Below are 14350 nucleotides of genomic sequence, written 5' to 3'. Positions count from 1 at the left end.
TCTCCTTGCAGTCCAAGGGACTCTCAAGGGTCTTCTCCAACACCATAGTTCAAAAGCATCAGTTCTTCTGGGCTCAGCTTTCTTCACAGTCCAACTCTCACATCCATACATGACTACTGGAAAAACCATAGCCTTGACTAGACGGACCTTAGTCGGCAAAGTAATGTCTCTGCTTTTGAATATGCTATCTAGGTTGGTCATAACTTTTCTTAAGGAGTAAGCGTCTTTTAATTTCATGGCTTGCAGTCACCATCTGCAGTGATTTTGGAGCCCCCCCCCCCAAATAAAGTCTGACACTGTTCTCACTGTTTCCCCATCTATTTCCCATGAAGTGATGGGACCAGATACCATGATCTTCATTTTCTGAATGTTGAGCTTTAATCCAACTTTTTCACTCTCCTCTTTCACTTTCATCAAGAGGCTTTTTAGCTCCTCTTCACTTTCTGCCATAAAGGAGGTGTCATCTGCATATCTGAGGTTCTTGATATTTATCTCAGCAATCTTGATTCCAGCTTGTGCTTCTTCCAGCCCAGCATTAGAAAGGCCTAGATACGTGTAAAAAAGATCTCCTTAGCTTGATTCTGATGAATGTGAGAGTTGGACTGTGAAGAAGTCTGAGCACAGAAGAATTGATGCTTTTGAACTGTGGTGTTGAAGAAGACTCTTGAGAGTCCCTTGGACTGCAAGGAGATCCAACCAGTCCATTCTGAAGGAGATCAACCTTGGGATTTCTTTGGAAGGAATGATGCCAAAGCTGAAGCTCCAGTACTTTGGCCACCTCATGTGAAGAGTTGACTCATTGGAAAAGACTCTGATGCTGGGAGGGATTGGAGGCAGGAGGAGAAGGGGATGACAGAGGATGAGATGGCTGGATGGCATCACTGACTCAATGGATGTGAATCTGAGTGAACTCTGGGATTTGGTGATAGACAGGGAGGCCTGGCATGCTGCGACCCATGGGGTCACAAAGAGTCAGACACGACTGAGCGACTGAAATGAACTGAACTGAACTGATAAACCCTGATGAAAGAATTCAAAGAGGACACTAATAGATGGAGAAATATACCATGTTCATGGATTGGAAGAATACATATAGAGAAAATGAGTATACTACCCAAAGCAATCTACAGATTCAATGCAATCCCTATCAACCTACCAGTGGTATATTTCACAGAGCTAGAACAAATAATTTCCCAATTTGTATGGAAATACAAAAAACCTCAAATAGCCAAAGCAATCTTGAGAAAGAAGAATGGAACTGGAGGAATCAACCTGCCTGACTTCAGGCTATATTACAAAGCCACAGTCATCAAGACACTGGCGTAAAGACAGAAATATAGATCAATGGAACAAAATAGTAAGCCCAAAGATAAATCCACACACCTATGGACACCTTATCTTTGACAAAGGAGGCAAGAATATACAATGGATTAAAGACAATCTCTTTAACAAGTGGTGCTGGGAAAATTGGGCAACCACTTGAAAAAGAATGAAACTAGAACACTTTCTAACACCATTCAGAAAAATAAACTCAAAATGGATTAAAGATCTAAATGTAAGACCAGAAACTATAAAACTCCTAGAGGAGAACGTAGGCAAACCACTCTCCGACATAAATCACAGCAGGATCCTCTATGATCCACCTCCCAGAATTCTGGAAATAAAAGCAAAAATAAACAGATGGGATCTAATTAAAATTAAAAGTTTCTGCACAACAAAGGAAACTATAAGCAAGGTGAAAAGACAGCCTTTAGAATGAGAGAAAATAATAGCAAATGAAGCAACTGACAAACAACTAATCTCAAAAATATACAAGCAACTTATGCAGCTCAATTCCAGAAAGATAAATGACCCAATCAAAAAATGGGCCAAAGAACTAAATAGACATTTCTCCAAAGAAGACATACAGATGGCTAACAAACACATGTAAAGATGCTCAACATCACTCATTATCAGAGAAATGCAAATCAAGCATAATGAGGTACCACTTCACACCAGTCAGAATGGCTGCGACCCAAAAGTCTACAGGCAATAAATGCTGGAGAGGGTGTGGAGAAAAGGGAACCCTCCTACACTGTTGATGGGAATGCAAACTAGTACAGCCACTATGGAGAACAGTGTGGAGATTCCTTAAAAACTGGAAATAGAACTGCCTTATGACCCAGCAATCCCACTGCTGGGCATACACACTGAGGAAACCAGAATTGAAAGAGTCACGTGTACCCCAATGTTCATCACAGCACTGTTTATAATAGCCAAGACATGGAAGCAACCTAGATGTCCATCAGCAGATGAATGGATAAGAAAGCTGTGGTACATATACACAATGGAGTATTACTCAGCCATTGAAAAGAATACATTTGAATCCATTCTAATGAGGTGGATGAAACTGGAGCCTATTATACAGAGTGAAGAAAGCCAGAAAGGAAAACACCAATACAGTATACTAACACATATATATGGAATTTAGAAAGATGCTAATGATAACCCTGTATGCAAGACAGCAAAAGAGACACAAATGTAAAGAACAGACTTTTGGACTCTGTGGGAGATGGAGAGGGTTGGGTGATTTGGGAGAATGGCATTGAAACATGTATGCTATCATGTAAGAAAGAAATCACTAGTCTAGGCTTGATACAGGATACAGGATGCTTGGTGCACTGGGATGACCCAGAGAGATGATATGAGGAGGATGGTGGGAGGGGGGTTTGGGGTTGGGAACTCATGTACACCTGTGGTGGATTCATGTCAATGTATGGCAAAACCAATACAGTATTGTAAAGTAAAAAAAAAAAAATTAAAAGAAAGAAAGAAAGAAAGAAAAAATATGTAAATGAAGAAAAATAAAAAATAAAAACAGTATATTCAACCATACTAAAATAAAAATAAATCTTTTCATCCTATGTTGAAATAAAACACAACTTATTGCCATGGAAGGGTTTAGGATTTTTGAGAAAGTTTCTCAAATATTTGTTTGATGTGCACAGTGCATGTGTCCTTGGTCATGTCTGACTGTTTGGGATCCTTTGGACTGTAGCCCACCAAGGTTCTCTGTCCATTGAATTTTTCAGTCAAGAATACTGGAGTAGGTTGTCATTTCCTCCTTCAGGGGATCTTCCCAACCCAGGGATCAAACTCGTGTCTCATGTGTACCCTGCATCACATTTTATGTGAATTCGTTATTCACTGAGCCATCAGGAGAAAAAAAAAAAAAAAAAAAACTAGATGACATAGGGGCTTCCCTGATAGCTCAGTTGGTAAAGAATCTGGCTGCAATGCAGGAGATCCCAGTTTGATTCCTAACTCAGGAAGATCCTGTGAAGAAGGGATAGGTTACCCACTCCAGAATTTTTGGGCTTTGCTTGTGTCTCAGCTGGTAAAGACTTTGCCTGCAATGTGGGAGACCTGGGTTCGATCCCTTGGTTGGGAAGATCCTTTGCAGAAGGGAATGGCTACCCACTCCAGTATTCTGGCCTGGAGAACTCCATGGACTGTATAGTCCATGGGTGGCAGAGTTGCACAGGACTGAGTGACTTTCACTTTTAGATGACATAGAGGCCGGAGACCAGGAGAGGGCGCTGTCCTGTACTGTTAGGAACTTTACACCTTGGAAACCAAAGGAGAGTCCAATAAAATCCTTATTAACAATAAAATTGTCTCTCATAGAAGAGCTCCCACCTAGATTCTTTCTGGAAAAAAATAACAGGCTATGACATTCTGGGAGTTCATTCTGGGAAAATATCAGTCTCAAGCACAATCTACAAAAGAAACTGGGAAATACTGTAAAAATCCTGAGGTTATAAAGCGTAGGAAAATCATAGCAACATTTCTCTGATTACTTTTCACGGCGCAGGAAAGTTGTGACCTGTGTATTACTGCAAGTTCACAGCAAGCGGCTTAGCCTGACCATCGCCCAGTGATGGCTCCTGAGATGAGCTCTGAGGTCACAGGCCCGCACATGGACAGCAAGACTGACTCATTACTGTGGAGAGGATTCCCGCAAGAGTTCCTCTTTTGGTGCCACGGGCTTCATCAATGTTTACTAATACACACTAACCTGAAAATGTTCATCAAAACTTTTTCTCATATTATATAAATCAGGCAGAAACATCAGGTGAATTTGTATCATTCTTAGAAACTCTTTCTCATTTTCTTTTTGCCTGTCTGCTTCCACTGTCCTGACTCTCAGAGGCACTTGCCTCTGTTACCTACAACCTGGGGAAAATCAGCCTACAAACTTGAAGAAGTTTGTGAATTTGAATCTTAGAAGTATAGGTAGCAAATGTTTAGCAGTTTATGTCTTGAAGCCTTCAAAACTTCAACAAAAGAGAGCAGCAGGAAAAAGGAGCCCAGAATAACTTCAGATTCAGAGACACAGGAGATCATATTCACTATGATGAATATAGGAGTGCATATATGTTTTCCATGTACTCTGTTTGATATTTTTCTAATAAAAACCCAGAAGTGAAATTGAGGATAAATATGCTGATTCAGGACCATGAGGTAGGAAGGCACTATTCATTAAAACTTTCAAGATTTTTGTTTTTATTTTCATTACTCTAGGAGGTGGGTCAAAAATTATCTTGCTGCGATTTACATCGAAGTATCTTCTTCTTATGTTTTCCTGTAGAATTTTATAGAGCATGACCTTACATTTAGGTCTTTAATCCATTTTGAATTTTGGTTTATGGTGTTAGGAAGTGCTCTGATTTCATTCTTTTACAGTTAGCTGTCCAGTTTTCCCAGCACCACTTACTGAAGAGGTTGTCTGCTCCCCTATATATAGTTGCCTTGTTTGTCAACAGTAAGGTTACCAAAGAAAGGCAATGCCAAAGAATGCTCAAACTATTGCACAATTGCACTCATCTCACACGCTAGTAAAGTAATGCTCAAAATTCTCCAAACCAGGCTTCAGCAATACATGAACTGTGAAATTCCAGATGTTAAAGCTGGTTTTAGATAAGGCAGAGGAACTAGAGATCAAATTGCCAACATCTGCTGGATCATGGAAAAAGCAAGAGAGTTCCAGAAAAATATCTATTTCTGCTTTATTGACTATGACAAAGACTTTGACTGTGTGGATCACAATAAACTGTGGAAAATTCTGAAAGAGATGATCTGCCTCTTGAGAAACCTATATGCAGGTCAGGAAGCAACAGTTAGAACTCGACATGGAACAATAGATTGGTTCCAAATAGAAAAAGGAGTACGTCAAGGCTGTATATTGTCACCCTGCTTATTTAATGTATATGCAGAGTGCATCATGACAAACGATGGGCTGGAAAAAGCACAAGCTGGAATAAAGATTGCCAGGAGAAATATCAATAATCTCAGATATGAAAATGACAGCACCCTTATGGGAGAAAGTGAAGAGGAACTAAAAAGCCTCTTGATGAAAGCGAAAGAGGAGAGTGAAAAAGTTGGATTAAAGCTCAACATTCAGAAAACTAAGATCATGGCATCTGGTCCCATCATTTCATGGGAAATAGATGGGGAAACAGTGGAAACAGTGTCAGACTTTATTTTTTTGGGCTCCGACATCACTGCAGATGGTGACTGCAGCCATGAAATTAAAAGACACTTACTCCTTGGAAGAAAAGTTATGACCAACCTAGATAGCATATTCAAAAGCAGAGACATTACTTTGCCGACTAAGGTCCGTCTAGTCAAGGCTATGGTTTTGCCAGTGGTCATGTGTGGATGAAAGAGTTGGACTGTGAAGAAAGCTGAGCACTGAAGAATTGATGTTTTTGGACTGTGGTGTGGAGAAGACTCGAGAGTCCCTTGGATTGCAAGGAGATCCAACCAGTCCATTCTAAAGGAAATCAGTCCTGGGTGTTCATTGGAAGGAATGATGCTAAAGGTGAAACTCCAGTACTTTGGTCACCTCATGCGAAGAGTTGACTCATTGGAAAAGACTCTGATGCTGGGAGGGATTGGGGGCAGGAGGAGAAGGGGCCAACAGAGGATGAGATGGCTGGATGGCATCACCGACTCGATGGGCGTGAGTTTGAGTGAACTCCAGGAGACGTTGATGGACTGGCAGTCCTGGCATGCTGTTATTCATGGGGTCACAATGAGTCAGACACGGCTGAGCAACTGAACTGATCTGAACTGAAGGTAACCATAGTTGTGTGGGTTTTCTCTGTGATTTCCATCCTGTCTCATTGATCTGTGTTTCTGTTTCTTGGTCAGTACCCTGCTCTCCTAATCAGTAGTATAGTCTGAGGTCAAGGAGTTGGATGCCTCCAGCTGACTCAGCTTTGAAAGTCGGTGGATGACGTGTGGTGTTCGGAGGAGCAGTGTGGTCCCTGCGGCCTCAGGGAGTCCGGAGTGACCCTGGGCTCTGGGGTGCCTCACACTGGAGCAGCTATGGTGAGGAGAGTCCTGTCCAGGAGGTGAGGACCACAGAGGAGGTGGACAGAGCCACTGCAGCTCATGTAGGGAGCGGGCCGGGCCAACCTGGTGCGGGTGTGGCGCCCCGGTCATTAGGCCGGGATGTGGACCGGAGCTCACATTCAGCGCCTTTCCCGTCCTCGGAGGTGGACGTGGGCACAGATCTCTGATCCCAGCTGCCCACGACAACCAAGGCATGATCAGGAGGAATTGACAGGGAATGGCAGTGACCTGAGGGTCGATGGACACTGAAGGCCTTGCTTTCTTTTGAATTTCCATCAGCTGTCCCTCTATCAGCTTTCCTTGGTGATCTGGAACTTTTGGTGCCTGGGGCTCCCCGATCCTGGCAGCTGAGGCTGAGGACAGGGGCTGAGGCCTGATCCTGTCCACTGCTCGGGGGACACAGGGAGCTCAGACTGAAGAGAAATCGCCACCTTGTTGCTTGAGTCTCATTTGTTGCCTGCACTGGGCTTTGATATCTCTTGGCTCACTTGCTTTATTTCCAGGCTGCTTGAGGAGTGGGATGCTTCAGTGCTGGTTACAGCAGAAAATAAAACTGTTACTTTAAAATATATTGGTAGATTATGTTTTTATATATGACCTGCTATCTCTATTAACTTACTCAAGCACATACTGCTTAGACAGATAGATTTGTGCTACTTGTGTAGAATCTATCTGTGCAGACGGTAGATACACATGTTCCTCTAACAGGTAAACTACATGGGACAGCCAATATTAGGCTGTGACCTTTAAACAGAAAAAAATATGAGATGTGTCAAGTCTATCCTAAAAAATGATCTCATTAGGTCAGTAACTTTATTTTTATTTATTTATTTATTTTAAAACATTTATTTATTTTAATTGGAGGCTAATTACTTTACAACATTGTATTAGTTTTGCCATACATTGACATGAATCTGCCACATGTGTACCTGTGTTCCCCATCTTACACCCCCCTCCCACCTCCCTCCCCATATCATCCCTCTGGGTCTTCCTAGTGCATCAGCCTTGAGCGTCCTGTATCATGCATCGAACCTGGACTGGTGATTCATTTCACATATCATAATATATATGTTTCATGCCATTCTCCCAAATCATCCCACCCTCGCCCTCTTCCACAGAGTCCTTTAAAAATAAATATGTGAAATAATGACTTTCAAACTTAGACATAATGAAGGAAGATGATGTTGGAGATACATAGCAGGGAGAAGAAAATTCTAAATCTGCCAGTGAGAAAAATATGTGTTGTTACTTTAACAAATTAAGCTGGGTAAACATAAATAATATGCTTTGACCTCTAGCTATCTTAGAGATCAAATGAACAGACAAGACAAAATAATAATTGCATAATATTTCCAGAGAGATTATATTTACTTCAAGAAAACAAGCAAATTTATATACTTCTATTACATTTAAAAATAGATTTCACATAAGAAGGTGAAGTTACAGAAAGTCAAGTGGGCACTAAATTCACAATCTCCATTATTCGAATTCCTGACCCTTGGGGTCAGAGTTTTGACCCCTCCCTCATCAGCGGTGTCCAGAACAAAGAAAAGGTTTGAGAGGAAAAGAGAAGGAGCAGTAGAGGAAACTGCAAATGAGGGAACTCTTGGCCACACAGGCAAACTCACAGCACCACCATCACAAACCAGGAACAGCCCCAGAGGCCTTCTGACAGACTGAGGTGATAGTGGGCAGGGGGTAATAGCCTACACTGACTGTTCTCTTTGATACAAAGAAGCAGAAAAATTCCCTCCGAGTCAAGGATCATGTCATTCTCCCAGGACCAAGAATGGTTACAAAATCCCACAGCCCAGTTGCAACAGCCCATCATGTTCACTTCCCAGTAATTCAGTTCAGTTCAATTCAGTTGCTCAGTCGTGTCCAACTCTTTGCGACCCCATGAATCACAGCATGACAAGCCTCCCTGTCCATCAACGTCTCTCGGAGTTCACTCAGACTCATGTCCATTGAGTCTGTGATGCCATCGAGCCATCTCATCCTCTGTCGTCCCCTTCTCTTCCTGCCCCCAATCCCTCCCAGCATCAGAGTCTTTTCCAATGAGTCAACTCTTGGCGTGAGGTGGCCAAAGTATTGGAATTTCAGCTTTAGCATCATTCCCTCCAAAGAAATCCCAGGGCTGATATCCTTCAGAATGGACTGGTTGGATCTTCTTGCAGTCCAAGGGACTCTCAAGAGTCTTCTCCAACACCACAGTTCAAAAGCATCAGTTCTTCAGTGCTCAGCTTTCTTCATAATCCAACTCTCACATCCATACATGACCACTGGAAAAACCTTAGCCTTGACTAGATGGAGCTTTGTTGGCAAAGTAATGTCTCTGCTTTTGAATATGCTGTCTAGGTTGGTCATAACTTTTCTTCCAAGGAGTAGCTGTCTTTTAATTTCATGGCTGCAATCACCATCTGCAGTGATTTTAAAAATAAAGTCTGACACTGTTTCCACTGTTTCCCCATCTATTTCCCATGAAATGATGGGACCAGATGCCATGATCTTCGTTTCCTGAATTGTTGAGCTTTAAGCCAACTTTTTCACTCTGCGCTTTCACTTTCATCAAGAGGCTTTTTAGTTCCTCTTCACTTTCTGTCATAAGGTGCTGTCATTTGCATATCTGAGGTTATTGATATTTCTCCCGGCAATCTTGATTCCAGCTTGTGTTTCTTCCAGCCCAGCATTTCTCATGATGCACTCTGCATATACATTAAATAAGCAGGGTGACAATATACAGCCTTGACGTACTCCTTTTCCTATTTGGGACCAGTCTGTTGTTCCATGTCCAGTTCTAACTGTTGCTTCCTGACATTGACCTGAAGTAAATGACTCAGCTCCCCAGGCAAGAAAATAGTTAGATCTTGGTGGAGCGTTGTCAACACCAGAATGATCAGGACCAAGCCAGCAGACATCTCAGATATTCAAACAAATGGACATCACAAGTGACTCTTTTGCCATCTGAGGCAATTTGCACTGTGTGTGTATGTGGTGGGTGTGTGTGTGTGTGCACGTGTGTATGCACACACAGGTTCAGTCACGTCTGACTCTTTAAGACCCCAATGACTCTAGCCTGCCAGGCAGCCCTGTCCATGGAATTTTCCAGGCAAGAATACTAAAGGTGGCTGTGTTTCCTTCTCCGTGGGATCTTCGTGATCAAGGATCAAACTTGCATCTTTTCTGTTTCTTGCATTGGCAGGTGGATATTTTTACTTCTGCCACCTGGGAAGCCCCATATAATAGCATTACACAATAGATATTTCAAATCTCAAGCTAATGAAATTTTATTGGTTATGACTCTGAAAATCAATTTCCTGTCTCTTGTTGACATTATTCATTAGTATTTTATGCATAATATGTTAGGTATATTTTGGAAAACTTTAGTAATCATAGAGTAATATTTCAGAGTTTTAACTCTTTCACTCATGTGTTTGCTTATTCATTCACTTTATATTTATTGTGTGCCACACTCTAACTGCTGAACTGGATATTGGGAACAGAGAAGTAGGTAAGGCAAAGACCGTGCTTGCTCTCTCAGAATTTGCAGTCCCTTAGTAAAATGCACCTAGTTATTTAGATAAATTTTATTGGATATTATGATGAAATGTATATGACCAGTTTTTTAATAGAAAGCAAACTGGTCTGGATAGTGAGGAAAAACTTCCTGTAAAAGCTATTGATGAGCTATGATATGGTGGATAACTAGGGTTTAGAGAAAGTCTAAATGTTTGACAAAGAGAAAGGGTTTCTCAGTGTCTGTCAAATACGTGAATCCACACAAGTAGGTCACACTTGAAGAAAAACTGAGTTATTTCTTTAGTTTGCTAGGCTGAGGTATATACCACTTCATTCTTCTTCTCAAATATGATTCAACTATGCAAGGAAGACACATTTCTTTAAGTGTGCATGAAACTTATGGCATGCAACTTTTATTCTAATAAAACTATTATAAGTAAAGTGAATATCCACTGATTATATTCAAGAAATGTCCCACAAGTGTTGCATTAGTAGATAATTTAATTAACAAAGTTATACTTTCAACCTGGTTATGCTACTTTATAAACACACAATCATAACATTCCATTAAATCACAGTGAGATCAGAGACAGGTATCATCCTGCAGCCTCACGTGATGTTTCAGGGATGTATTTCCCTCAGACAAGGTCATCAAATAAACTGTCACAGAACTTGACAATTCATGGAGACCTAAGGCAACTGAAAGCTCCAGATGGGAGGAGAAGGAGGAAGGAAGGAAACTATATATGAGGGATCCTCTGGAAACACCAGAAGCTCACAGCTCCATTGTCATAATCCAGAAACACTCCAATCCTACCCAGAAGCCTTTTCACATACTGAACTATGGGTAGGAAGCTGGGGGGCAGAAATTAATGATTGTTCACCTTCATAGAAAACAGAAGAAATGCTTCTTCAGAATCAATACTGATAGTGGTATCACTTGTCAAGCTGTTTGTACAGACTCCCACAATCCAGTCGGAGGAGTGGGTAACAGCCGCCTTTCAGTACAGCCTCCCAGAAGTGGAAGGCCTGAGCTCCCCACACCACAAGAGTCTCTCCACCCTGGGCAGTCTGGACGGTCATGACAGTCATCTCAGAAAGGCTTATATTGTGAGTGGTCATTGTCTGCATCAGAACGTTATCCACTGCAGAAAGTGCAAAAATCAGATCAGCATGTGGGATTTCCACATCATGAGAGGTAGAGGCTGTCTACACAATGAGTCTTTTCATTTTCTTTCCTCCAAAAATACAGGAAATGAATACAAAAGAGATTTCAAACAGGGGCTTCTATGAAGAACAACATCTATATAGATATATATACCATATAGAAACTCCTCAAACCATGTAGAAAAGGTAAAGAAAAATACAGCTAATATCATGAACTCTGTGAAACCTGGCAATGTCAAAATCTTGACAGCTTACTTCAAGAACACATAAAATTTAATCTTTTCATTACTTTAGAAAATATATTTGTGTCATTTGTCTTTAATATTATTTAATATATAAACAGCTATTACTATTACATGGGTATTTGGGGGACTACAGTCTCTACCTCTCAAGTTTTGAAGTAAAAATATTTGAGAGAAATTCATCCATGTCTTGTTTGAGCGCTTTTGAGTGGATGTTCTGACAAACCATGTTCACATACCCCTTGCCTTTCTGTTGTTTTGATATTATCTAACAGGATTACATTTATTCTGCCTAAGACAATTTTCATCTATTTTCTCAAAAGTTAGTAATTATAAAAATAACAAATATTTGTGTACAGTGCATAACAAATGCAACAGTAATAGAGAAAAAATTAAAACCAAGTAATGCCATATTTAAACTCTCAGAAATAAAACAAACTGAATAAACTTACATGATGGCCTGCTACACTGACAACTAAAACTTCTGTTTAGAGCCAACTAACCAACTAATCTCTTCTTGCTGTCCTTATTTCAGATGTAACTAAAATGTATGACAAGGTCACATGCCGTTTGGCATAAAATTATAAATATTCTCTTATTTTCTGCTTACTACACGTGATTGCCTATTCTGAAAATGACTAGAATATGCACTGTTTCTCAATAATTGCATCATTTTAGCAAACATTTCTAATTTCAATGTTAATGATATGGAAATGCTAGCAATGATAATAACTGAAATGTTAGTATCTTAAATCAACTTATATGCACTTGACTGACATCAGCCTTTTAATCTTTAATTTTATCATCTTTAGGGTATGAAGTCATTTTTTTTTCCTGGTGATCACTTTTTTCAATAGATGTATTAGTCTCAAAATGTTAATAAATAACAGCTTATACACAAAAAAAACATATATTTGCCTAAATTACCACTTTAAAATATCTTCATTTCTTTAGATGGAGGAAATACAGGTTTTCTTAAACAAGCAGTTCTGGGAGAACACATAGCTCCAAGTGAAAATATGAAATAGAACATTCTTTAACTGTTAAGTCACTAAGTTGTTTGTATCCAACGCCTTGCAACCCCCTAAACTATAGCTCACCAGGCTCCACTGTCCCCCGCTGTCTCCCAGAGTTTGCTCAAATTCATATCCATTGAGTCGGTGGTACTATCTAACCATCTCTTCTGCTGACCCCTTCTCCTTTTGCCTTCAATCTTTCCCAGCATCAAGGTCTTTTCCAGTGAATTGGCTCTTTGCATCAGGTGGCCAAAGTATTGGAGCTTTATCTTCAGCAACAGTCCTTCCAATAAATATTCAGGGCTAATTTCCTTTAGGATTGACTGCTTTGATACACATAATTAAACTCAAAATGGGTTAAAAACCTAAATGTGAAACTATATACTATAAAACTCTTAGATGAAAACATAGAACACTCTTTACCATAAATCATAGCAAGATTTTTTTTTGAGCCTTTCCTAAAGGAAATTTAAAAAAAACAACAACAAGCAAATGGAATCTAATTATACTCAAAAGCTTCTACACAGCAAAGGAAACTGTAAACAAAACAGAAAGAAAACCCACAGAATGGGAGAAAATATTTGAAAAAGATGAGACCAACAGAGATTTGTCTCCAAAAATTTATAAAGAGCTCATGTGGCTCAGTATAAAAATAAGTAAAAAATGGGCAGATGGCCCAAATAGACATTCCTTCAAAGAAAACATATGAATGGAAAAGAAATACATGAAAAGATTCTTGACATCAATATTTACTGGAGAAATGCAAATCAAAGCTACAATGAGATCTAACCTTACATGAGTCAGAGCGACCATCATCAAAACTACTGCAAACAGTAAATGCTGGGGAGAGTGGTAGCTTATCAATGAGACTGCTAACATGTGCATGAACGTGGCCTCTGGAGACATGGATTCAACCTGGGACCAAAAGATGCAGGCCCAGCCACTCACCACTTTGTGCAATGAAATTTATTACAGTAACAGTGAAAGCTTGCTGGAAAAGGCTTCCAGCAAAGTCACTGGAAGAGGCAAGAGAGTTCCTGCCTTGCTAGTTTAAGTAGAGCCTTATGTACTTCTCAGCTGGCTGCTGAGAACAGATGAAAAGAAGACCTCAAGGTTGTAAGAGTTCCACCAGACCCTTAACCAAGACACACATCCTGAGATAATTTGGCACAAGATTAGCCAGGAAGAACGGTTCTGGGCAACAGCTCATGGGTACGAGTCTTGAGAAACAGGCTCCCAGGCAAGATTTGTTACAATTATAATCATTAACATCAGTTCAGTTCAGTTGCTCAGTCGTGTCCGACTCCATAGAGCTTAAGAAAAGCATTTCCACCAGTAAGACGTTGTGCAGTGTGAACACTAATTCCTAGAGAGGCCAGTTCTCAGGCAAGACACCTTGTTGCACGAGGCATAAGGAAAGCAAGAGTGAGAATGTTCACCTCCTCCTTAAAGGTGACCTGGACTGCCTAAGCTTTAACTCTCTCAAGAGTCTGGAGAAAAGAGAATCTTCCTGCTCTATTCATGGGGATATACACTGGTAAACCACTGTGGAGAACAGTTAAGCTTTCCTTAAGAAACAAACATAAAGCTACCATATGATCTAACAATCCCACTCCTGAGCATATATCCAGGGGGAAATGTGGTTCAAAAGGATACATGCACTTCCATGTTCATTGACAAGTTGTTTGCAACCATCAAGACATGGAAGGAACCTAAATGTGCAAGGATAGATGAATGGATGCAGAAAATGTGTTATATATATACAACGGAATATCACTCAGCCATAAAAAGAACCAAAAATGCCATGTGTGGCGACATGCAAGGAATTGGAGACTGTCATACTGAGTGAAGTAAGTCAGAAAAAGAAAGAACAGTATCATATGATATTGGAATCTAAGAAAATGATGCAAATAGTTATTTATAAAACAGAATTACAGGTGTAGAAAAAATAACATGTAACTTGTGGCTAAGAAGGGGTGAGGGATTAATTAGGAGACTGGGATTGAC

Source organism: Capricornis sumatraensis, chromosome 8, assembly GCF_032405125.1.
Source record: "Capricornis sumatraensis isolate serow.1 chromosome 8, serow.2, whole genome shotgun sequence".
Taxonomy (NCBI): domain Eukaryota; kingdom Metazoa; phylum Chordata; class Mammalia; order Artiodactyla; family Bovidae; genus Capricornis; species Capricornis sumatraensis.
Note: the sequence above shows the minus strand (reverse complement) of the source record.